The sequence below is a fragment of the Salvelinus namaycush genome, chromosome 34 (genome assembly GCF_016432855.1).
Source record: "Salvelinus namaycush isolate Seneca chromosome 34, SaNama_1.0, whole genome shotgun sequence".
NCBI lineage: Eukaryota > Metazoa > Chordata > Actinopteri > Salmoniformes > Salmonidae > Salvelinus > Salvelinus namaycush.
In genome coordinates this window covers 12,980,016-13,003,740 of record NC_052340.1, presented here as the reverse complement: position 1 = coordinate 13,003,740, position 23,725 = coordinate 12,980,016, and the positions used below count along the sequence as shown (strand labels likewise).

Genomic DNA, 23,725 nt, shown 5'->3' with positions numbered 1-23,725 from the left:
ACTTGGATTCAAATGCCATTTTAAATAATTTAAAATGCTTTAGCTGAGCTCGATTGAGCTTGCCTAGCGCAATTGAACCAATAGAACAGTCGCAAAAGGTGCAAAGCCTGCCGATCTGGCCCTCGAGACAGGCTAAAGTAAACGTGCAAAGTATTTGAACCCAGATTTTCACAGTTGCCTAAGAAAGAGACTAAGCCAGTGTTCTTGTGGTCTATTTTTGTCCTGTGAAACTCTTTGACCCCTGGTGAGTTTTTGTTGAATCTGGTGTTTTACTTGGAAAGAAACTCCAGATAATTACACCATCTTCTGTCTTGTACATTTCCACAATTGTTTAATTGTGCAAGCAAATTACTTTTGGGTTTATTGGTTTTTAGCCCTCACGAGTGGAAGGTTTTGTGAATTTGTCTTCGCTCCTTAAAACAAAAAGTGTGTGTGAGGAGCTCTGTCAGTCAGAGGAGACATCTTAGATGATGTTGGGGAATTGTCTCAGCTCTGTACCCTTGTGTTTTTGTAACCAGGGGAAGAACATTGCGAACATGTTTTATAAAAGGAAGAAAAAAACACAGAAGTTTGAGGTATGCATTGTCTGGCAAGGGGCTCGATATTTTCGGACACATCCCCCTCTCTCTCTATGCTTATTGAGTTCAAAGAAATAACACATTTCTTGTTGCTTAATGAGTTTTGGGCCCAAACGAAATTATCCTGGGGTAGATTACTAGTGAGACCAATGGTAAACAATGTTAAGGCAATGAGGAGGCCAGGCAGGCAACATCTCTATTGAATACGAGTGTGTGTGTGGGCAGCTTGGCACAACCAAAAACAGTAAGTCAATTTGATCAGAAAAAAGTGACTTAGCCAACATTACTTTATTAGCAGATACAGTTGAGTTTAAGATGTAGAATAAAAAGTAAATGTATTTTGTCAAATTGTACATTTCAAAAAAAGGTCTTAAATAATTAACCTTTTTCCTAGATAGTAGAAGCACGTCATAAGCCATACATTTTTTGGGCAAATCAATCGAAATTGCTCAAAATATTTACATTTCATGTACACCATACATAACTCTTACAAAACAAACTCCAAAATACTAATCCCCCTAGATGTCATGTGACTTCTAGGGCCAGGAGAGTCTGGAGGAAACTCCTGGCCGTAGTTGTATGACAAGTTGGTAATTTAACGCTGGAGTAGGGAGGTTAATTCAGACAGAAAAGCTCTGGCTTGTACGGCAGCAGGTTATAGAGGGGGGTTGGGGTCTGGACGGGGGGTACTGACGAATCACTCTGGGGGAACTCCGTCCCCGCTGCTGGGGCAAAGTATTGGGAGGCTCTCTGAAAGGCAGAACAAAAACACTAAGGTTAGTTGGATTCAGCTAAACAGTATTCACAATTTGCTAATTTGTTCCAATTATAACTAATCTACTTCCTAATGTTTCTCAGACAAGTTATTTTTCTCTGGGGGTTTATTGGTTGGAGGCCGTTCTTGTTTGGTCTGCTGAGGCATACACCTGGCATGATCTAATAGGGCTACTTGGTGCTCTCTGTCTTTCTAGCAGCCAGTAGTTAAATAGTTGTTTTAATACAGAGGGTAAGGTAGACGGTGGGCAGATTACGGGAGGGCGGCAGGGCAATATGGGATGGCAGAGGGAGTCCTCACAGAACATCTGTGAGTTTCCATCCAATGTACAGTATTTCACCCCTTTCTTTCTCCTTTAGTTTTACTAGACCAATAACAGGACTTCTTAGGCCCAAGACCGAAACAGAGGTTGTTGTTGAAATACATCTTTGGCGTCCTGGGAAAACCTTGTGGGCTCCATTTTTGGCTGCCGTTAAGGCGGTAGTGAGTGAGAGAGACTGACCGGGTAGAGACAAGTGAGTGTGTGAGAGACTGACCGGGTAGAGACAAGTGAGTGTGTGAGAGACTGACCGGGTAGAGGTGTTTGTGTCCTGTGTTGGTGTTGTCCATCAGCAGGGGGGCAGTGGGGGAGCAGCGAAATCCCCCCTCGGAGAAATGCGATGACGACAGGGTCACTGAGCTGCTCCTCTGTAAAAGACACACACATGTTGGTTTAGTGGTAATTCTTACAAGTAATGAGTGTGTTGTGATTCTCTTGTGTGTATTATGAAACAAAATGTGATCACAAAATACACACACAATAAGGCTTGTGCTAGATAGCTAAAATGATGTCAATAAAAATTATTCAGCTTTCATCTGCCAAAAAAAATGTACTTGGATTGTTTGGGAGATGAAGATGGCGTGAGCAACAACCTCATAAATTCAACGCATTTCTGGTAGGCAACTATTCAGCCCTAATATCGTGTGATCTCAAGTCAATAGGCTTCCTCACTCTCTTTCCCAGAAGAGGGCAAATCCCAGGCCTGGCCTGAGAGAGGAACCATGTGGCCCAATGTGATCACGTCAGCGGTCTGCCACATGGATGAACACACATCCAACTCTGACCACATCCGTCCCATCACCCATCATCAGATTTTTAAAAAACAAAGCAACTATCTCTGACGTTGATGTGTGTCTTCCTGGGCTATGCCCTGCTGTGTCTCCCAGCTCTATCGTGCTGCAACACAGAACATATGCCCCTTCTCTCTCCCCGCTAGCTCCTCTCCACACATCCCTAATTCAATCAGGAACGGTTAACTATTCTGTTTCGCCTGGGGACATTCAACGTAGGATGATCGCCAGAGAGATATCTCTCCTCTTTAGTGAATCGTGACATTTAGAATCTGGATTGCTGGGTAACTAATATACATTTTTCTATTTGTTTTGATCTGGAAAGTATGAATATGCCTTACCTAGCAACCATCCACCCCTTCAAGCTTTGCTCAGATATTATAGCAGACAGACCTGGGTTCAAATACTATTTGAAATAATTGTAAATACTTGATCTGTGCTTGATTGAGCTTGCCTGGCTTAATGGAACAATAAAATATTCCCAAAACAATCAACCCTGCACTCCAGGCAGGCTAAAACAAACACTGGCAGTATTTGCACGATTTTATAGCAGAAAAACAATGATAACAGAAGAAAGACTCAAAGTTTAACCGCTCCCCGGGCCCACACTACTACCGGCCCACACCCCTACCGGCCCACACCACTACCGGCCCACACCCCTACCGGCCCACACCACTACCGGCTCACACCACTACCGGCTCACACCACTACCGGCTCACACTGTTGTTTCATCTTGACACCATATGTCCATAGGAGTCATCATGATATATCATCTGGGAAATTGCCTGTAATTTGATACCTCTGCTACTCTCCACAACTCCTATCTCTTGCTGTGTTTGTCAACAGAGGCTTCACCTCCACTCCTCTGGAACCCAGCTAGATACGGAACACCTTGTATGGACTTACTGTACTCTACTGTATAAACACCAGTCGGTCTCATTAATAGCATTATAGGTGCAATCAAGTAACAGTTATGTGATTCGCCTCCAAGCACTTAAAGAAACCTCTTTAGGCTAGGGGGCAGTATTTTGATGTTTGGATGAAAAACGTGCCCAAAGTAAACTGCCTATTTCTCAGGCCCAGAAGCTAGAATATGCATATAATTGGCAGATTAGGATAGAAGACACTCTAAAGTTTCCAAAAACGGTCAAAATATTGTCTGAGTATAACAGAACTGATATGGCAGGCGAAAACCTGAGGAAAATCCATCCAGGAAGTGCTATTTTTCTGAAACTATTTTTCCATTGCAAGCCTATCCTCCATTTAAAGGGATATCAACCAGATTCCTTTCCCTATGGCCTCCACAAGGTGTGAACAGTCTTTAGACAGTTTCAGGCTTTTATTCTGAAAAATTTGCGAGAATGATCACATCGCGTCAGTGGATAGCCAGATGTCCACAGATTTGTGCATGCGCACGCGCCGAGAGTGAGACCTTTTCTTTCTCTCTTCTATTGAAAAGGCTACCGTCCGGTTGAAATATTATCGATTATTTATTGTAAAAACAACCTGAGGATTGATTATAAAAAACGTTTGACATGTTTCTACGAACTTTACGGATACTATTTGGAATTTGTCTGCCCGTCGTGATCGCACGAGCCTGTGGATTACTGAACAAAACGCGCCAACCAAATGGAGGTTTTTGGATATAAAGAGAATCTTTATCGAACAAAACAAACATTTATTGTGTAACTGGGAGTCTCGTGAGTGCAAACATACGAAGATCATCAAAGGTAAGTGATACATTTTATTGCTTTTCTGACTTTCGTGACCAATCTACTTTGCTGCTAGCTGTTTGTAATGTTTTGTCTGCTGAGAGCTGTCCTCACATAATCGCATGGTTTGCTTTCACCGTAAAGCCTTTTTGAAATCTGACACGCCGGTTGGATTAACAACAAGTTAAGCTGTGTTTTGGTGTATTGCACTTGTGATTTCATGAAAATTAAATATTTTTAGTAATTTCATTTGAATTTGGCGCTCTGCAATTTAACGGATGTAGACGAAAATGATCCCGCTAAAGGGATTGGAGCAGCAAGAGGTTAGAAACCCATACTCTAGATCCTTCATCGCTCGGGTCAAAAGTTGTGCAATATATAGGGAAGAGGGCGTCAAACACGTATAGTGTACTTAAAGTGAGTTATGTTTTCAGATCTCAGACGTCTTCTATTGGGACAAGTCCATGTCCCAGGTCTTCTTTTGTAGATTCAGCTATATCAAATGGAAAACATAAGCTCCATGTAACTTCCAGATTTGTTTTTCTTATCTATTATATTCATTTAGGGAGGCACATAGCTGGATCTACACAACCTGAAAACATCGGAGAAACTTTGAATTTCGAGTTTAAATTCCCTAAAATGTCCCTATAATGAAGAACAGTATGACCTTGAGTCAATCCGTAGCACTGAAGATCTGCACTACAGTGCAATAGAAATTTAAAGGCAATGTTCTCGTGTTCGCAGAGACTGCATTCAAGGTAAACACTGCATATGTTGGCTCAATTGAAAATTATCTTTAAATTTCAATCAAATCAAATTTTATTGGTCACATGCACATCTTTAGCAGATGTTATTGCAGGTGTAGTGAAATGCTTGTGTTCTTAGCTCCAACAGTGCAGTAGTATCTAACAATTCATATCGCGCTACAGCTCAGATCTTCAGAGCTACAAATTGAATCGAGGCAATGTTAACCTGTGAGCTCTGAGAATGAGCCTATATAAATAACGTACCAAAGTATTCCAGAACCACGGACAGTGGAGAGGAATGACGCTTCAGCACCACAGCAGTGGAGAGCGCCACTAAAGGCGGGTTATGCCCCGCACCCAACATCGCTCATAAGGAGCCGTTGCCACAGACCTGTGGTCTACTGAGAAGAATGTTTGGCATGGGGAGGAGAGCAGCCCTGCAGGGCAAGAGAATGCCACCTTGATTTAGATTATTTTTCACAATCCCTTTCCCTAAGTTTAATACAATATGGAATAAGACCTGGATATGATTGAACTGCAAGTACTGCTCAAGACTCCTGATTATACACCACAAACCTTTAAGTATTGCACAAGTACATTAGCGTGTAGTTTTTGCCGCAGCCTGTGTCTCTCACCTTGTCCTTGATGCTTCCCAGCACGGCAGTGGTAAGGATACCCAGGAAGAAGGCCACCAGGTTGAGGCTGGTCAGCACCCAGATTAATCCATACAGGGACAGCACATCACCGCAGCTCCGCACACCCACAAACTCATAGTAGTTGTTTATGTAGCCCCCACTACAAGACAGGACAATAGAACGTCACTAACAACCAAACCTATAACAATATTATTCTAGTTATGCTATTAATATGCCATTCATAGAATAACATTAGGCTACTTTATAAAGCTATACTATTAAGGTAGTATGATATGAGTTGGGCAGGCCCAGGAGTTCTTTCAGACCAATCAAATGTATTTATGAAGCCCTTTTTACATCAGCAGATTACACAAAGTGCTATACAGAAACCCAGCCTAAAACCCCAAGCAGCAAGCAATGCAGATGTAGAAGCACGGTGGCTAGGAAAAACTCCCTAGAAAGGCAGGAACCTAGGAAGAATCCAAGACATGAACCAGGCTTTAACCTTTATTTTGACAGGGAAGTAATACTGAGACTGGGGTCTCTTTTACAGATGAGTCCTGAATAAATACATAAAAAACATACAATATACAAAATTACCAAACATATTAAGAAAACAGACACATTTATCAACATAGAGGTCTCCGGTCATTACTCTGAACTGACCAAAAGACTAGAACATCTCATTTAAGAGAGCTCTGAAGTTGTTCCACATAAATGGCGCAAAGAGACTGAAAGCAGCTTTACCCAACTCTGTGGAGACCAAAGGGGCTTCCAGTGTTATTCAAGCCTGAGGCCAGGTATGGTCATTTGTAAGTCTAAATTTAATGAATGATGATAGATGCATAGGAAGTTTCTGCATGAGTGCTGCATGATAAACACAAGAAAACTCGCTATATTTGTGTAGTAGCTTGAAAATATGAAGAGACTTGGCCAACCGATGGCACAATGAAATACAACACTGCATCATCTGCACACAAATCTAGATTTTTTTTTTCAGCATTACCAATGTTATTTATATAGATTGTAAACAGTAGTAGGCCGAGTTTCGAACCTCCTTTATGTAACTCAAGGATATCCGATTTGACCCCATCTACCTTGATGGCCTGAGTTCATTGAGATAATTATGAAACCATCGGCAAGCATCAGTACCCAACCCTATTGAGGATAGCTTATTCAACAGGATATAACATGGTCTTCAGATGGCGCCGACAGACATGGCAGCTCTGCTTCTAGCTCCTAAGCAACTTTGCAGTATTTTTTTTTTGTGTGTGTTATTTCTTACATTATTAGCCCAGAACATTTTTTGTGTTATTACATACAGCCAGAAATAACTTTTGGATATCAAATCTGCGGTAACTCACCAGCAATACGACTTTCCCGAATTGGATCCTTTGTTTGTACACCCCAGGGCAATTGAAATTATCCCAGAGGCCGCTCCAAGATGCCACCAGCGGAGAAAAGGTATTTGGAGTGGACTTCTAGTCTGACTCAGGAGGCATGCACACCATACACCGCTTCGGAGTATATTTCTCGCTAATGTTCAGTCTCTGGACAATAAATTAGACAAGCTCAGGGCGAGGATCTACTTCCAGAGAGACATCAGGGACTGTAACATACTCTGTTCCACAGAATCATGGCTCTCCCGGGCTATACTGTCCCCGTCCATACAGCCAGCTGGGTTCTCAGTTCATTGCGCAGACAGGGATAAAGAACTCTCCGGGAAGAAGAAAGACGTGGTGTGTGTTTCATGATTTAATATTATTATTTTTTAGCACTTTTTCTCCCCAATTTCATGGTATCTAATTGGTAGTTACAGTCTTGTCCCATCGCTGCAACGGACTCGGGAGAGGTGAAAGTCGAGAGCTGTGCATCCTCCAAAACACAACCCAGCCAAGCCGCACTACTCACTTAACCCGGAAGCCAGCCGCACCAATGTGTCGGAACAAACACCGTACACCTGGCGACCGTGTCAGCGTGCATTGCGCCTGGCCCACGATGGGACAAGAACATCCCTGCCGGCTAAACCCTCCCCTAACCCGGGCAAAGCTGGGCCAATTGTGTGCCACCCCATGGGTCTCCCGGTCGTGGCCGGCTGCAACAGAGCCTGGACTCGAACCAGGATCTCTAGTGGCACAGCTAGCACTGCGATGCAGTGCCTTAGACCACTGCGCCACTCGGGAGGCCATGTGTTTCATGATTAACTACTCATGGTGTGATTGTGATAACATACAGAAACTCAAGTCCTTTTGTTCCCCTCAATCTAGAATACCTCACAATCAAATGCCGACTGTATTACCTCCCAAGAGAATTCTCTTCGGTTATAGTCACAACCGTGTATATTATCCCTCAAGCCAATACCACAATGGCCCTCAAGGAACTACACTAGACTTTATGCAAACTGGAAACCACATATCCTGGGGAAGCATTTATTGTAGCTGGGGATTTTAACAAATTAAAATTTGAGGAAAACACTTCCGAAGTTCTGTCAACACATTGACTGTAGTACTCGCTTAGAGAAAACACTAGACCACTGCGACTCACCTTTGAGATGCCTACAAGGCCCTCCCCCGCCCTCCCTTCGGAAAATCAGGTCACGACTCCATTTTGCTCCTCCCATCCTATAGGCAGAAACTCAAACAGGAAGTACACGTGCTAAGGTCTATTCAACGCTGGTCTGACCGGAATTGTTTTGCGCAAAACTGAAAGCGTGAACCACTGCATTTAACTATGGCAAGGGGACTGGGAATATGGTTGAATACAAACAGTGTGGTTATTCCCTCCGTAAGGCAATCAAACAGGCACAACGTCAGTACAGAGATAATGTGGAGTCGCAATTCAACGGCTCAGACACGAGACATGTGGCAAGGTCTACAGACAATCACGGATTACAAAGGGAAAACCAGCCACGTCACGGACCCCAACATCTTGCTCCCAAACAAGCTAAGGAGGATACCGACGTGGCCCGCTCCCAAGGACTGTGGGCTCTCGTTCTCCATGGCTGACGTGAGTAAAACATTTAAGCGTGTTAACCCTCGCAAGGCTGCTGGCCCAGATGGCATCCCTAGCCATGTCCTCAGAGCATGCGCAGAACAGCTGGCTGGAGTGTTTACGGACATATTCAATCTCTCCCTATCCTAGTCTCTCCACTTGCTTCAAGATGTCCACCATTGATCCTGTACCCAAGAAAGCAAAGGTAACTAAACTAAATGACAATCGCCCCGTAGCACTCACTTCTGTCATCATGAAGTGCTTTGAGATGCAAGTTAAGGATCATATCACCTCTACCTTACACACTAGACCCACTTCAAATGAGGAATACCTACATACAGTTGAAGTCTGAAGTTTACATACACTTAGGTTGGAGTCATTAAAACTAATTTCTTGTTAACAAACTATAGTTTTGGCAAGTCGGTTAGGACATCTAATTTGTGCATGACAAGTAATTTTTCCAACAATTGTTTACAGACAGATTATTTCAATTAATCACGATTCCAGTAGGTCAGAAGTTCACATACACTAAGTTGACTGTGCCTTTAAACAGCTTGGGAAATTCCAGAAAATGGTGTCATGGCTTTAGAAGCTTCTGATAGGCTAATTGACATCATTTGAGTCAATTGGAGGTGTACCTGTGGATGTATTCCAAGGCCTACCTTCAAACTCAGTGCCTCTTTGCTTGACATCATGGGAAAATCAAAAGAAATCAGCCAAGACCTCAGAAAAAAAAATTGTAGACCTCTACAAGTCTGGTTCATCCTTGGGAGCAATGATAAACACCATGGGACCATGCAGCCATCATACCAGTCAGGACGGAGACGCGTTCTGTCTCCTAGAGATGAACATACTTTGGTGCGAAAAGTGAAAATCAATCCCAGAACAGCAAACGACCTTGTGAAGATGCTGGAGGAAACAGGTACAAAAGTATCCACAGTAAAACGAGTCCTATATCGACATAACCTGAAAGGCCGCTCAGCAATGAAGAAGCCACTGCTTCAAAACCGCCATAAAAAAGCCAAACTGCGGTTTGCAACTGCACATGGGGACAAGATCGTACTTTTTGGAGAAATATCCTCTGGTCTGATGAAACAAAAATAGAACTGTTTGGCGATAATGACAATCGTTATTTTTGGAGAAAAAAGCGGGATGCTTGCAAGCAGAAGAACACCATCCCAACCGTGAAGCATGGTGGTGGCAGCATCATGTTGTGGAGGTGCTTTGCTGCAGGAGGGACTGATGCACTTCACAAAATAGATGACATAAGGAAAATGTGGATAAATTGAAGCAACATCTCAAGACATCAGTCTGGAAGTTAAAGCTTGGTCGCAAATGGGTCTTCCAAATGAACAATGACCCCAAAGACTTCCAAAGTTGTGGCAAAATGGCTTAAGGACAACAAAGTCAAGGTATTGGAGTGGCCATCACAAAGCCCTGACCTCAATCCTATAGAACATTTGTGGGCAGAACTGAAAAAGCGTGTGCGAGCAAGGACGCCTACAAACCTGAATCAGTTACACCAGCTCTGTCAGGAGGAATAGGCCAAAATTCACCCAAATTATTGTGGGACGCTTGTGGAAGGCTACCCGAAACGTTTGACCCAAGTTAAACAATTTAAAGGCAATGCTACCAAATACTAATTGAGTGTATGTTAACTTCTGATCCACTGGGAATGTGATGAAAGAAATAAAAGCTGAAATAAATAATTCTCTCTGCTATTATTCTGACATTTCACATTCTTAAAATAAAGTGGTGATCCTAACTGACCTAAGACAGGGAATTTTTACTAGGATTAAATGTCAGGAATTGTGAAAAACTGAGTTTAAATTTAGTTGGCTAAGGTGTATGTAAACTTCCAACTGTACGTCAGAATGCTGTTCATTGACTATAGCTTCAGCACCATTTTTTATTTATTTTACTAGGCAAGTCAGTTGAGAACAAATTCTTATTTTCAATGACGGCCTAGGAACAGTGGGTTAACTGCCTTGTTCAGAACGACAGATTTTTAGCTTGTCAGCTAAACCTTGCAACCTTTCGGTTACTAGTCCAACGCTCTAACCACTAGGCTACCTGCCGCCCCTAGTACCCTTCAAGCTCATCATTAAGCTCGGGGCTCTGAGTCTGAACCCCGCCCTGTGAAACTGGGTCCTGGACTTCCTGACAGGCTGCCCCCAGGTGGTGAAGGTAGGAAACAACACCCCCACGTCGCTGATCCTCAACACAGGGGCCCCACAAGGGTGCGTGCTCAGCCCCCTCCTGTACTCCCTGTTCACCCATGACTGCATGGCCACGCATGCCTCCAACTCAACCATCAAGTTCTGTAGATGACACAACCGTACTAGGCCCGATTACCAACAATGACGAGACAGCCTACAGGGAGGAGGTGAGGGCCCTGGGAGAGTGGTGCCAGGAAAATAACCTCTCACTCAACGTCAACAAAACAAAGGAGCTGATCGTGGACTTCAGGAAACAGCAGAGGGAGCACGCCCCTATCCACATTGACAGGACTGCAGTGGAGAAGGTGGAAAGCTTCAAGTTCCTCGGCATACACATCACTGACAATCTGAATTGGTCCACCCACACAGACAGTGTGGTGAAGGCGCAACAGTGCCTCTTCAACCTCGGGTGCTTAAGAAATTTGGCTTTGCCCCTAAGACCCTCAGAAACCTTTACAGATGCACAATTGAGAGCATCCTGTCGGGTTGTATCACCGCCTGTACGACAAGTGCACCGCCCGCAACCGCAGGGCTCTCCAGAGGGTGGTGTGGTCTGCCCAACGCGTCACCGGGGGCACACTGCCTGCCCTCCAGGACACCTACAGCAGCCGATGTCACAGGAAGGCCAATAGGGCAGTGGTCACTGATATAATTAGCAAAAACACCACTAACCAAATATTTATGGGGATGGTAAGTCAGAATAAGGTCAATCAAGGTTTTTTACATTTATCCGAGTGGGTTTCATTATCAGCTGAGTCAAGTTGAACTCAAGACAGATATTCTTAAACAGATCTGAGGCATGTGTACGCCAATCAAGATCTCCTAAAACAACCAGATAGGGTTATAAATAATCAGAAATGATTTATAACCCTATCTGGTTGTGGCTGGGGTAGCGGTAGACTGCATCAATAAATATATATATATATTTTTGGCTTATGGACACTTATAACCAGTAGCTCACATTTTTGGGGACAGAAATGCTAAGAGAGCATGATGCCATAAGAAAAGATCTTACAAAAATAGCCAGCCCTCTCCCTTTTTTGGTCTATCACATCTGAAAATGCTGTAGTCCGCAATGGCAACATCCTTATCCATAATCAAATTATTAGGTCTCTGAGATAACCAGAACATCAGGGCTAGTGTCATGCACCCAGACACCTAGAAAGTCCAGTTTAGACATCAGGCTTCACATATTTATATGTAACAGTCCAAGCCCTCTGTGAGATTTGAAAACAGCTGGAGGATCCATGTTGACACAAGAGTCAATAGAACTGGATGAGCTAGCCACAAAAGGCTTCTTGATTAGATTTAAAGTTGTGGAGCTAATAGTGGAATTCAGGTAAATATGCACAAAATAACTATTGGCAATACCCGTATGGGTATGAGCACATCTAGCAAAAAGATAGCTAGATATAAAACTATTAATAGCATAGGTGACGCTAACAGTGGCTTCCTTGTGGGACTTCCACGGCGAGTGACGTGCCTCCATGGTTGGTTGGCAGGGTCAAGAATAGGAACATCCACTAAGTCATCTAGAGGCATCCTACTAATTAAATTGGATAGACGACACGGTGGCAACACTCCCACCAGGCCAGAGCAGCGTCCAGTTACTGGAGTAGAAGAGAAAGTAGGCGGACGTGGATTCCCCAGTAGCCTGTGTAAGTTCTCTACTTGTTTGCTAAGAGTAGACACATCGCCTCTGTAGTCCTCTGCTACATTGAAAGTCCGGACAGTCCACATTGTCCCAGAATAGAGAAAAATAAAACCGTTGAAACCGTTCGTTAGCGACCTCCATTTGAAACTACAGACTAGCTAAGATAGGTAGGCTAACTGGGCTTACATGTCTCTCTTCTTGACAGAAATTTACTAAAAGTTTGTTATTAGCTACAGTGGGTTTGCACCCTGCCTCCTGAAACAAGCACAGGCTGTGAAATGGAAAATGCACAAGCAACACAAACCTGAGTCACACACCAGTATGGCAAACAGAGAGAAACGGAGGACTTGCTCACTATTTATACTGCCTACACATACACTATACGAGCGGGAGATGACCAACTTGGTTCTGTAGAAGCAAGCAGTAAATTGTGGGGCAGTGGGCCAAAACACCGGTCAAGAAGAGACAGGTGGCAGGAGCATTTGCTTACCAATGAGCAGCGTGGTGTGAAGGCGCAGCGAATGATGGGAAGTGAGATGAGTTGGTCTGTACACCATGTGACCTGGCTAGGACAAACTCTGCGCTAGTTTGAGCATACTTCAGCTTAAATAGGTCACAATCACTCCACACCTTATCATTGTGATAGCTAATGTGTGAAGAACATTCTGACACCAAATGCCTTCCAAGCGTCACACAAGTGGGTGGGTGCAACACATTGCTGATGTGAGGGGTGAGTTACCACACATACTGTATATAAAGTTATTTTAGCACTGCATTTTTATTATTGGTTGGATGTACCGCTTATCAGGCTTGCGTCCAATAAGAATGACAGATCTATAACATTTCCATCAGAAATGTATTGGGTAGCACACAAAGCTACATGATGGACCTTTTAACGTTGGTGTATCTTTGACTCACTTGGCACAGTCATAAAGGTCGCAGCAGTAGCAGGTCCCACTGCGTACCTTCATCTTACATGACTCCGTGAGACCCTGGCATGGCACCTGCAAGAGGTGGCAGACACTCCAATCAACAGTATTGAGTGACAGGTACAGTACAAGCAGAGATTAGTCAAAGGTGATTTCCCCTGCCAGACAGTATGTACCACACGTATTTTCTGAATTGGACGGTATAGCTGACACAGTAAGTCATATTGCTATGAGTGCAGTTGTACTTACAGAGGCATAGTAATTCTCATAGATGTAGCTGTTTCCACTCGTGTAAAACTGGCATCTTCCTGCTTTCAGAGGACGGACATCCTGGTGTGGGAAGGGAGAGAGAAAGAGACAGAGAGACATGATATCTTAATGCATGAGAGAATTGAATAGACAGCAGTTGTATAGTTTAAAGACAGCTGCAATGACTCAATCCATTTCCAGCACACACCTTTTGAATAGCATTACCAATTACACTCCATATCGTTCTGGCATTGTAAAGTTCTCCAATAAAACAGAAGACGGATATAAAATATATATACAGTGAGTGTACAAAACTTTAGGAACACCTGCTCTTTCCATGACATAGGCTGACCATGTGAATCCAGGTGAAAGCTATGGCCTCTTATTGATGCCACCTGTTAAATCCACTTCAATCAGCGTAGATGAAGGGGAGGAGACTGGTTAAAGAGGTTTTTAAGCCTTGAGACAATTGAGACATGGACTGTGTGCCATTCAGAGGGTGAATGGGCAAGACTAAACATTTAAGTGCCTTTGAAAGGTGTATGGTGGTAGGTGCCAGGCGCACCGGTTTGAGTGTGTCAAGAACTGTAACGCTGCTGGGGTTTTCCACACTCAACAGTTTCCCGTGTGTATCAAGAATGGTCTACCACCCAAAGAACGTCCAGCCAACTTGATACAACTGTGGGAAGCTTTGGAGTCAACATGGGCCAGAATCCCTGTGGAACGCTTTCGACATCTTGTAGAGTCCATGCTGCATCAGATGACCTGGCCTCCACAATCACCCGACCTCAACCCAATTGAGATGGTTTGGGATGAGCTGGACCTTAGAGTGAAGGAAAAGCAGCCAACAAGTGCTCAGCATATGTGGGAACTCCTTCAAGACTGTTGGAAAAACATTCCTCATGAAGCTGGTTGAGAGAATGCCAAGAGTGTGCAAAGCTGTGTTTAACACTTTTTTGGTTACTACATGATTCAATATGTGTTATTTCATAGTTTTGATGTCTTCACTATTATTCTACAATGTAGAAAATAGTAAAAAATAAAGACAAACCTTGGAATGAGTAGGTGCGTCCAGACTTTTGACTGGTACTGTATATGTTAAAAGCAGAAGGGGTTTTGCTAAGGCGTTGTAAACAGATAGTAGTTATGTACTACGCCGTTCAACACATACTGTAGATATGTCACGTTCTGACCTTAGTTCCTTTTTTATGTCTTTATTTTAGTTTGGTCAGGGCGTGAGTTGGGGTGGGCATTCTGTTGTTTTTCTATGTTTTGTTCTATACGTTATATTTCTATGTATTTGGCCTAGTATGGTTCTCAATCAGAGGCAGGTGTCGATCGTTGTCTCTGATTGAGAATCATACTTAGGTAGCCTGTTTTCCCACTATGGGTTGTGGGTAGTTGTTTTCCGTTTTAGTGTTTTCACCATTCGGGACTGTTTCGGTTTTCATTTTGATTCTCTTGTTCTTTTTGTATTTTGTATTCGTTCTCATTAAAAGTTATTATGGATACGTACCATGCTGCATTTTGGTCCTCCTCTCCTTCCACCAATGAAAGCCATTACAAGATAAGTATTTATAGCAACAAGTTGGACACTACGTTGGAACTAGTCAAGTTGACATCTGTAAGTACCGAATACATAAAAATGTAGGATCTTAATTTGATCACCCTGTTGTAGAAGAACTTTCCTGCAATGCAAGAAATGTAAAACTTGTAGTGTATTTGGGGTTTTAAAAAGGCTTCTGAGGTTTGTAATTTCCACTTTGAAATTTCAGACTTGATTTTCACTTATGAAACATTTATCAACCCCTACAAAAATGTTGATTAATTATAATCTACAAAATAATTGACATTTCCTGTTGCTGCAGGATTATCTTCCTGCTTTAGCAAACTTGCTCAAATTAAGATCCTACATCTGTACAGTGCATTGGAATGTTTCTGTGACAAAATCTAAGCATAAGCATTGATAGAACCTAGAGACAGACATCTAAGCCAGATGACTGTATGGACTTGATTTGGCCAGTTGATAATTGTGAACAGAACTATGGCCTAGTAATATTGACAGTATGAGGAAAGGCTAAACGTTTAAATGTCGATCCTTTTTTTTCACTTTAATACTAATCCCTTCCAGGGGTCAAATCCTACTTGGAATCAAAAATACAAATAAATGTCAAACGAGTGGTGTGGGGGTTGCTTACAGATCAAGACTTATTGGGAAACAGACAACCAGTGGAGTCTAGTGTCCCTATTCCCAAAGTGGTCTCATAGCATTTCATATTATTCTGTACGTAAATCCAAGAGACTGCTTTTAGTATGATGTGTTACGTTTCGTATGGTATACAGTGTATTTGGAAAGTATTCAGACCCCTTCACTTTTTCCACATTTTGTTTTACATTACAGCCTTACCCTAAAATGTATTAAATTGTTTTTTTTCTCTCTCATCAATCTACAGACAATACCCCATAATGACAAGGAAAAACAGGTTTTTAGAAATGTTTTGCAAATGTATTACAAATAAAAAACTTTATCACATTTACATAAGTATTCAGACTCTTTACTCAGTACTTTGTTGAAGCACTTTTGGCAGTGATTACAGCCTCGAGTCTTCTTGTGTATTATGCTGCAAGCATGGCACATCTGTATTTGGGGAGTTTCTCACATTTTTCTCTGCAGATCCTCCTCTCAAGCTCTGTCAGGTTGGATGGGGAGTGTTGCTGCACAGCTATTTTCAGGTCCGGGTCAGGGTTCAAGTCCGGGCTCTAGCTGGGCCACTCAAAGACATTCAGTTACTTGTCTCGAAGCCACTCCTGCATTGTCTTGGCTGTGTGCTTTGGGTCATTGTCCTATTGGAAGGTAAACCCTCGCCCCAGTCTGAGGTCCTGAGCACTCTGGAGCAGGTTTTCATCAAGGATCTCTCTATACTTTGCTCTGTTCATCTTTCCCTCAAACCTGACCCAAATTAAATTGTATTAGTCACATGCGCCAAATACAACAGTGGAATACTTACTTACAAGCCCCTAACCAACAATGCAGTTAAAAAAATAAAAAATAAGAATAAGAAATTAAAGTAACAAGTAATTAAAGAGCAGCATTAAAATAACAATAGTGAGACTATATACAGGGGGGCACCGGTACAGAGTCCATGTGCGGGGGCACCGGTTAGTTGAGGTAATTGAGGTAATATGTACATGTAGGTAGAGTTATTAAAGTGACTATGCATAGAGTAGCAGCGGTGTAAAAGGAGGGGGGCAATGCAAATAGTCTGGGTAGTCATGAAGGGGGAGGTGTTTAATCCCAGGGTTCTTAGCTTAGTGATGAGCTTTGAGGGCACTATGGTGTTGAACGCTGAGCTGTATTCAATGAATAGCATTCTCACATAGGTGTTCCTTTTGTCCAGGTGGGAAAGGGCAGTGTGGAGTGCAATAGAGATTGCATCATCCGTGGATCTATTGGGGCGGTATGCAAATTGGAATGGGTCTAGGGTTTCTGTGATAATAGTGTTGATGTGAGCCATGACCAGCCTTTCAAAGCACTTCATGGCTACAGACGTGAGTGCTATGGGTTGGTAGTCATTTAGACAGGTTCCCTTAGTCCCTGTGCCCAAGAACACTATGGTGGTCTGCTTGAAACATGTTGGTATTACAGACTCGGACAGGGAGAGGTTGAAAATGTCAGTGAAGACACTTGCCAGGTTGTCAGTGCATGCTCTGTCCTGTAGCTTAGCATCTGCTTCATCTGACCACTTTTTTATTGATCGAGTCACTGGTGCTTCCTGCTTTAATTTTTGCTTGTAAGCAGGAATCAGGAGGATAGAATTATGGTCAGATTTGCCAAATGGAGGGCGAGGGAGAGCTTTGTATGCATATCTGTGTGTGGAGTAAAGGTGGTCCAGAGTTTTTTCCCCTCTGGTTGCACATTTAACATGCTGATAGAAATTTGGAAAAACGGATTTAAGTTTCCCTGCATTAAAGTCCCAGGCCACTAGGAGTGCCGCCTCTGGGTGAGCGTTTTCCTGTTTGCTTATGGTGGAATACAGCTCACTGAGTGCGGTCTTAGTGCCAGCCTCAGTCTGTGGTGGTATGTAGACAGCTATGAAAAATACAGATAAACTCTCCAGGTAGATAGTGTGGTCTACAGCTTATCATGAGATACTCTACCTCAGGTGAGCAAAACCTTGAGACTTCCTTAGATATCGTGCACCAGCTGTTATTTACAAAAATACATAGTCCGCCGCCCCTTGTCTTACCAGACGCCGCTGTTCTATCCTGCCGATACAGCGTATAACCAGCCAGCTGTATGTTGATAATGTCGTCGTTCAGCCATGACTTCGTGAAGAATAAGATATTACAATTTTGAATGTCCCGTTGGTAATTTAATCTTCCACGTAGGTCATCGATTTTGTTTTCCAAAGATTGCACGTTTGCTTGCAGAATGGAAGGCAGCGGGGGTTTATTAGATCGCCCACTAATTCTCAGAAGGCCCCTTTTTCTCTGCCTTCTCTTCACGCAAATGACGGGGATCTGGGCCTGTTCCCTTTGAAAGCAGTATGTCATTCACGTCGGGCTCGTCGGACTCGTTAAAGGAAAATAATATTCTGCCAGTTCGTGGTGAGTAATCGCAGTTCTGATGTCCAGAAGTTATTTTTGATCATAAGTGATGGTAGCAGCAATATTATGTACAAAATAAGTTAAAACGTGAATAAGTTAAAAAGACACAATTGGATAGGAACACGTAAAACGTCAGTCTTCTTCTCTAGCGCCATCTTAACACTAGTCTCCCAGTCCCTGCTGCTGAAAAACATCCCCACAGCATGATGCTGCCACCACCATGCTTCACTGTAGGGATGGTCCCAGGTTTCCTCCAGACGTGGCGCTTGGCATTCAGGCCAAAGAGTTAAATCTTGGTTTCATCAGACCAGAGAACCTTGTTTCTCATGGTCTGAGAGTCTTTAGGTGCCTTTTGGCAAACTGCAAGCGGGCTGTCATGTGCCTTTTTAAAGAGGTGTGGCTTCCGTCTGGCCACTGTACCATACAGGCCTGATTGGTGGAGAGCTGCAGAGATGGTTGACCTTCTGGAAGGTTCTCCTATCTCCACAGAGGAACTGGAGCTCTGTGGAGCATCGGGTTCTTGGTCACCTCCCTCACCAAGGCCCTTCTCCCCTGATTACTCAGTTTGGCCGGGCGGCCAGCTCTAGGAAGACTCTTGGTGATTCCAATCTTCTTCCTTTTAAGAATGATGGAGGCCACTCTGTTCTTGGGGACCTTCAATGCTGGAGAATTGTTTTGGTACCCTTGACCCAGATCTGTGCCTTGACACAATCCTGTCTCGGAGCTCTACGGACAATTCCTTCAACCCCGTGGTTTGGTTTTTGCTCTGACATGCACTGTCAACTGGGACCATATATAGACAGCTGTGTGCCTTTCCAAATCATGTCCAACCAATTGAATTTACCACAAGTGGACTCCAATCAAGTTGTAGAAACATCTCAAGGATGATCAATGGAAAAAGTATGCACCTGAGATCAATGTCGAGTCTCATAGCAAAGGGTCTGAATACTTATGTAAAGAAGGTATTAATGTTATTTAGTTTTAATAGATTTGCTAAATTTAAAATACAATTGTTTTTTCTATGTCATTATGGGGTATCATGTGTAGATTGATGAGGATTTTTTTAATTTTTTAATTTTAGAATAATGCTGTAACGTAACAAAATGTGGAAAAAGTCAAGGGGTCTGAATACTTTCTGAATTGACTGTATATTAATTTGTGGATGTCCATCATCCAATTCTTATGATATGTTACGAATTACAAAACGTACAATATGTTACGAATATATGTTACGATTTCCAATTTGTTGTGGCTAACGTTAGCTAGGTGGCTAACACTAACGTTAGCTAGCTCTAGGGATTAGGTGTTAGGGTTAAGGTTAGGTTGAAGGGTTAAGATTAGGGTTAAGGGTTAGTGGAAAGTTTAGCTAAAAGGGATATGGTTAGGGTTAGGGGAAGGGGAAGGGTTAGCTAATATGCTAAATAGTTGCAAAGTAGCTATAAAGGAGTAAGTAGTTGCTAATTAGCTAAAATGCAAAAGTTGTCCGTGATTAAATTTGAACACGCAACTTTTGGGTTGCTAGACAGTCATGTTATACGCCCACACATCCACCCCGACCAACCATCCTTCTTTCATTTTTGCTTTAAGTAACCTATCTGTAACCATACCAAACCGAACATATCATACTAATTTGGGTGTCAAGGACTTCCATTTACTATGTTACGTCTAGTCTATGAGACCAGTCTGCTATACCCAAAGACTTATTTCTGTCTGCTTTTACTTTCTTGCTCACAGTTTAGAGAAAAACAGAAGAATTGCATAATTTACATAATGAATCATTGCATAAGAAAACACTCACTTAGATACATAATACATGGCGTATTGTCTACCTTGTTCATTTGGGGGTATTATTGGTGCTTTATATTTTACAATTCACTTTTGGTTTCTTTAGATTTTTTTAATAGGGCTTTGATAGAGGCAAACATTCCTACCTGAAGCTTTGGGATCACTGGTCTAATAAAATAACTTGCTTGCTGGGTTCCCCAGCCTTCCTTCCACTACATACTAACACAGACAAAGATGCCCTACACAATCAGACAATCAGACAGACAGACAGACAGACAGACAGACAGACAGACAGACAGACAGACAGACAGACAGACAGACAGACAGACAGACAGACAGACAGACAGACAGACAGACAGACAGACAGACAGACAGACAGACAGACAGACAGACAGACAGACAGACAGACAGACAGACAGACAGACAGACAGACAGACAGACAGACAGACAGACAGACAGACAGACAGACAGACAGACAGACAGACAGACAGACAGACAGACAGACAGACAGACAGACAGACAGACAGACAGACAGACAGACAGACAGACAGACAGACAGACAGACAGACAGACAGACAGACAGACAGACAGACAGACAGATAGACAGATAGACAGATAGACAGATAGATATACTGTGTAGGCACAATTCTGGACCATGGGTCCTTTGCATCTTGCCATTTCCCTAGAAATGTACACATGAATATTATATTGCATTGTCATTGTGTAGCTATGCATTGTTCCACTTTGAGATTTAAATGTGTTTTAAAGTTTATTGCAAGTATTACAGTTTTGTATATTGTGCCATTTGGCATGGCAAATGGAACATTTGATGTGAAATTTTCAGTTGGGTTAACACATTGAAATGGGAGGAGAGGATGCTCTCTCACCCAAAGGTTTCTCATGATCACACTCATCCACAGGGAGTGAGGCTCCATCAATCTGCTGTCAACATTACAGACAGGGTGGGTCAATCTCCATCCACACACATTGAAACACTCATGCATGAACACTAATATCATAGCTATTCTTACGAACACTCTCATGCATGACATCAAGATCAGAGACTGGGGAAGAGAAACTGAGATCAAGCCTACTGACGACAAATTAGTTTTTTTCCTCCTACTATTGCTATTTTCACTCAATGAGAAATACATTTGCTTTAGATTTTCATTTACGGTCACAATTGTCTTAAATACCATGTGATACAGTACGTTGAGCTGAAAGACACACATGGAGCAGCAACGTGACTCACCATGTTGAAAACGATGAAGACACCATCCACCACCAGACACAGGAAGGAGGCAATGATTCCGAAACTGAGGAAAACAATGGCCGCCACAAGCTGGAGAGAAAGGGAAAAATACATTATTCAAAAAGATAGTAACATACACACATGACTGAGCACATGCTAGTAGGACTAATGTTCAACAACAAAACTAGGAAGACAGTACACTGCGCATATCCTTCCAAGTGGGTTGTAGCAATCCCACTTGCACAGACGTCAATTCAACGTCTATTCCACGTTGGTTCAAGGTCATTTAATTGAAATGACGTGGAAACAACTTTGATTCAACCAGTGTGTGCCCAGTGGGATGTTTAAAGCTTTCAATTTCATCTGATGAAGACAGAAAACCAAATGATTGTTACAATAAACACAGTTGGGCGCATATATAAATTAAGACATTATGTCAGACAAAATAGCTGAACAGATTAAACTAAATGTCACCCAGTGTTAACACAATATCCACAGAGAGAGAGAGAGAGAGAGGATATGAAGGAGCTGTGGCCGCCAACAGACAATTAGAAACAGATGCGGGAAGGGGTGGGAGGGAGTTTGTGGACCTGAGGGAAGCATGCTTTGGGACGTGTTCATTACCCACTAGGAAAAAATTGGTTGCATCAATGTTGTTTCCACTTAATTTCAACAAAGAACTCAATCTGATGACGTTGGATCCACGTGGAAAACTGATTGGATTTGCAAAAAGTCATCAACGTAAGGGAATTTCATATTTTTTTACCCTAACTTTGAACTTAAATCCAATGACATGGTGGACTTCATGTTGAAGTCACATTAGATGACATCTCAACGAAATGTAACTCAAAACTAGAAGTTGAAATGATATCTGTGCCCAGTGGGTAGGCACCAAACTGAAGAGAACTGCCAGAAACAGGAAGGAACTACAGTACATTGACTTCCTAATAAGAAATACATTTTTCCACAGTTGCAAAACATTTTTTTAAGTTTTCCATTACATGCCCCAATACAGGGGTTCTTGTCCGCGGAGGTACTGGAGGGGTCCGCGTCCAGATCTCAATATATACTGAACACAGTGCCTTCAGAAAGTGTTCATACCGCTTGACGTATTCCGTATTTTGTTGTGTTATACCCTGAATTCAAATTAAATGTATTTTTTTTACCCATCTACACATAATACCACATCATCACAAAGTGAAAATATGTTTTTAGAAATGTTTGCAAATTTATTGAAAATGAAATATCACATTTACATACGTATTCACACCCCTGGGTCAATACTTTGTAGAAGCACCTCTGGAAGCAATTACAGCTGTGAGTCTTTCTGGGTAAGTCTATAAGAGCATTCCACATCTGGATTGTGCAATATTTGCCCATTTATTCTTTTTTAAATTCTTCAAGCTCTGTCAAAATGGTTTTTGATCATTGCTAGACAACCATTGTCAGATCTTGCCATATATTTTAAAGTAAATTTAAGTAAAAACTATAACCGCTCAGGAACATTCACTGTCTTCTTGGTAAGCAACTCCAGTGTAGATCTGGCATTGTGTTTTATGTTATTGTCCTGCTGAAAGGTGAATTCATCTCCCAGTGTCTGGTGGAAAGCAGACAGAACCAGGTTATCCTCTAGGATTTTGCCTGTGCTTAGCTCCATTCGGTTTATTTTGTATCTTGAAAAACTCTCCAGTCCTTAACGATTACAAGCATAACTATAATCAATGTTTCGGCACTGAGCAAATTTCAGGTCTGCTGAGCGCAAACAAAAAAGTTTTGAAAATTCAATGCAACTTCTGGCATGCGTTTACTGTGAACACTGAGGCTGTACACGCTTTAAGTTATAGTTATAACAGTGGCTGTTTGATCATAATGTAGGCCTATCAGAGTCGCCTACCATTAAAAAAAACAATGGAGAAAATGCATCCCACATTTTCACATGGAAATAGCTGTTCTATCATTCAGCCTACAGTAGCAGACAATGTATGTTGTTCAATGTAAGCCTACATTCAATGAGACTTTGAAAAAAATATGCAGGGCTTGACATTAACCTGTTTATCCACTTGTCCTTCAGACAAGGAGGTGACTGAAAATGTTGTGTTGTTTGATGCAAGAAACCACTTTACAAAATGTAATTAATTATTATTCCCATACCATTATTACAGAGAATTAGATCAATTATGCTACCCTCTGTCTATTGGCTACTTAGCTTATTCAAGCCTGTCTCAAAATACAACAATGCCCCTTTAATACAGAAAAAAGCTATTTACCTGTCTTGCTTTTCAAAGATGGCTAGAAATGTACATGTTTTGTGCTCTTGTAGTTAGCAACCACTCCCCCATTGCTGACTAGAAATGAGCTATAACTGGGCTAATAACTCACTTACTAGCAAAGAATATTAACAAATGTACACACCTGGCTACATGCAGTTCTTGCTTTGATCTCAAAACAAGCACATCTACTTTGCCCCACTCATGTTGTTAAC

General features: G+C 42.3%; 1 pseudogene; it reads right to left on the bottom strand.

The window, feature by feature from the left end:
• Nucleotides 1–838: 838 nt before the first annotated feature.
• LOC120028704 overlaps nucleotides 839–23,725 on the bottom strand; it is a 32,700-nt pseudogene continuing 9,813 nt past the window's right edge.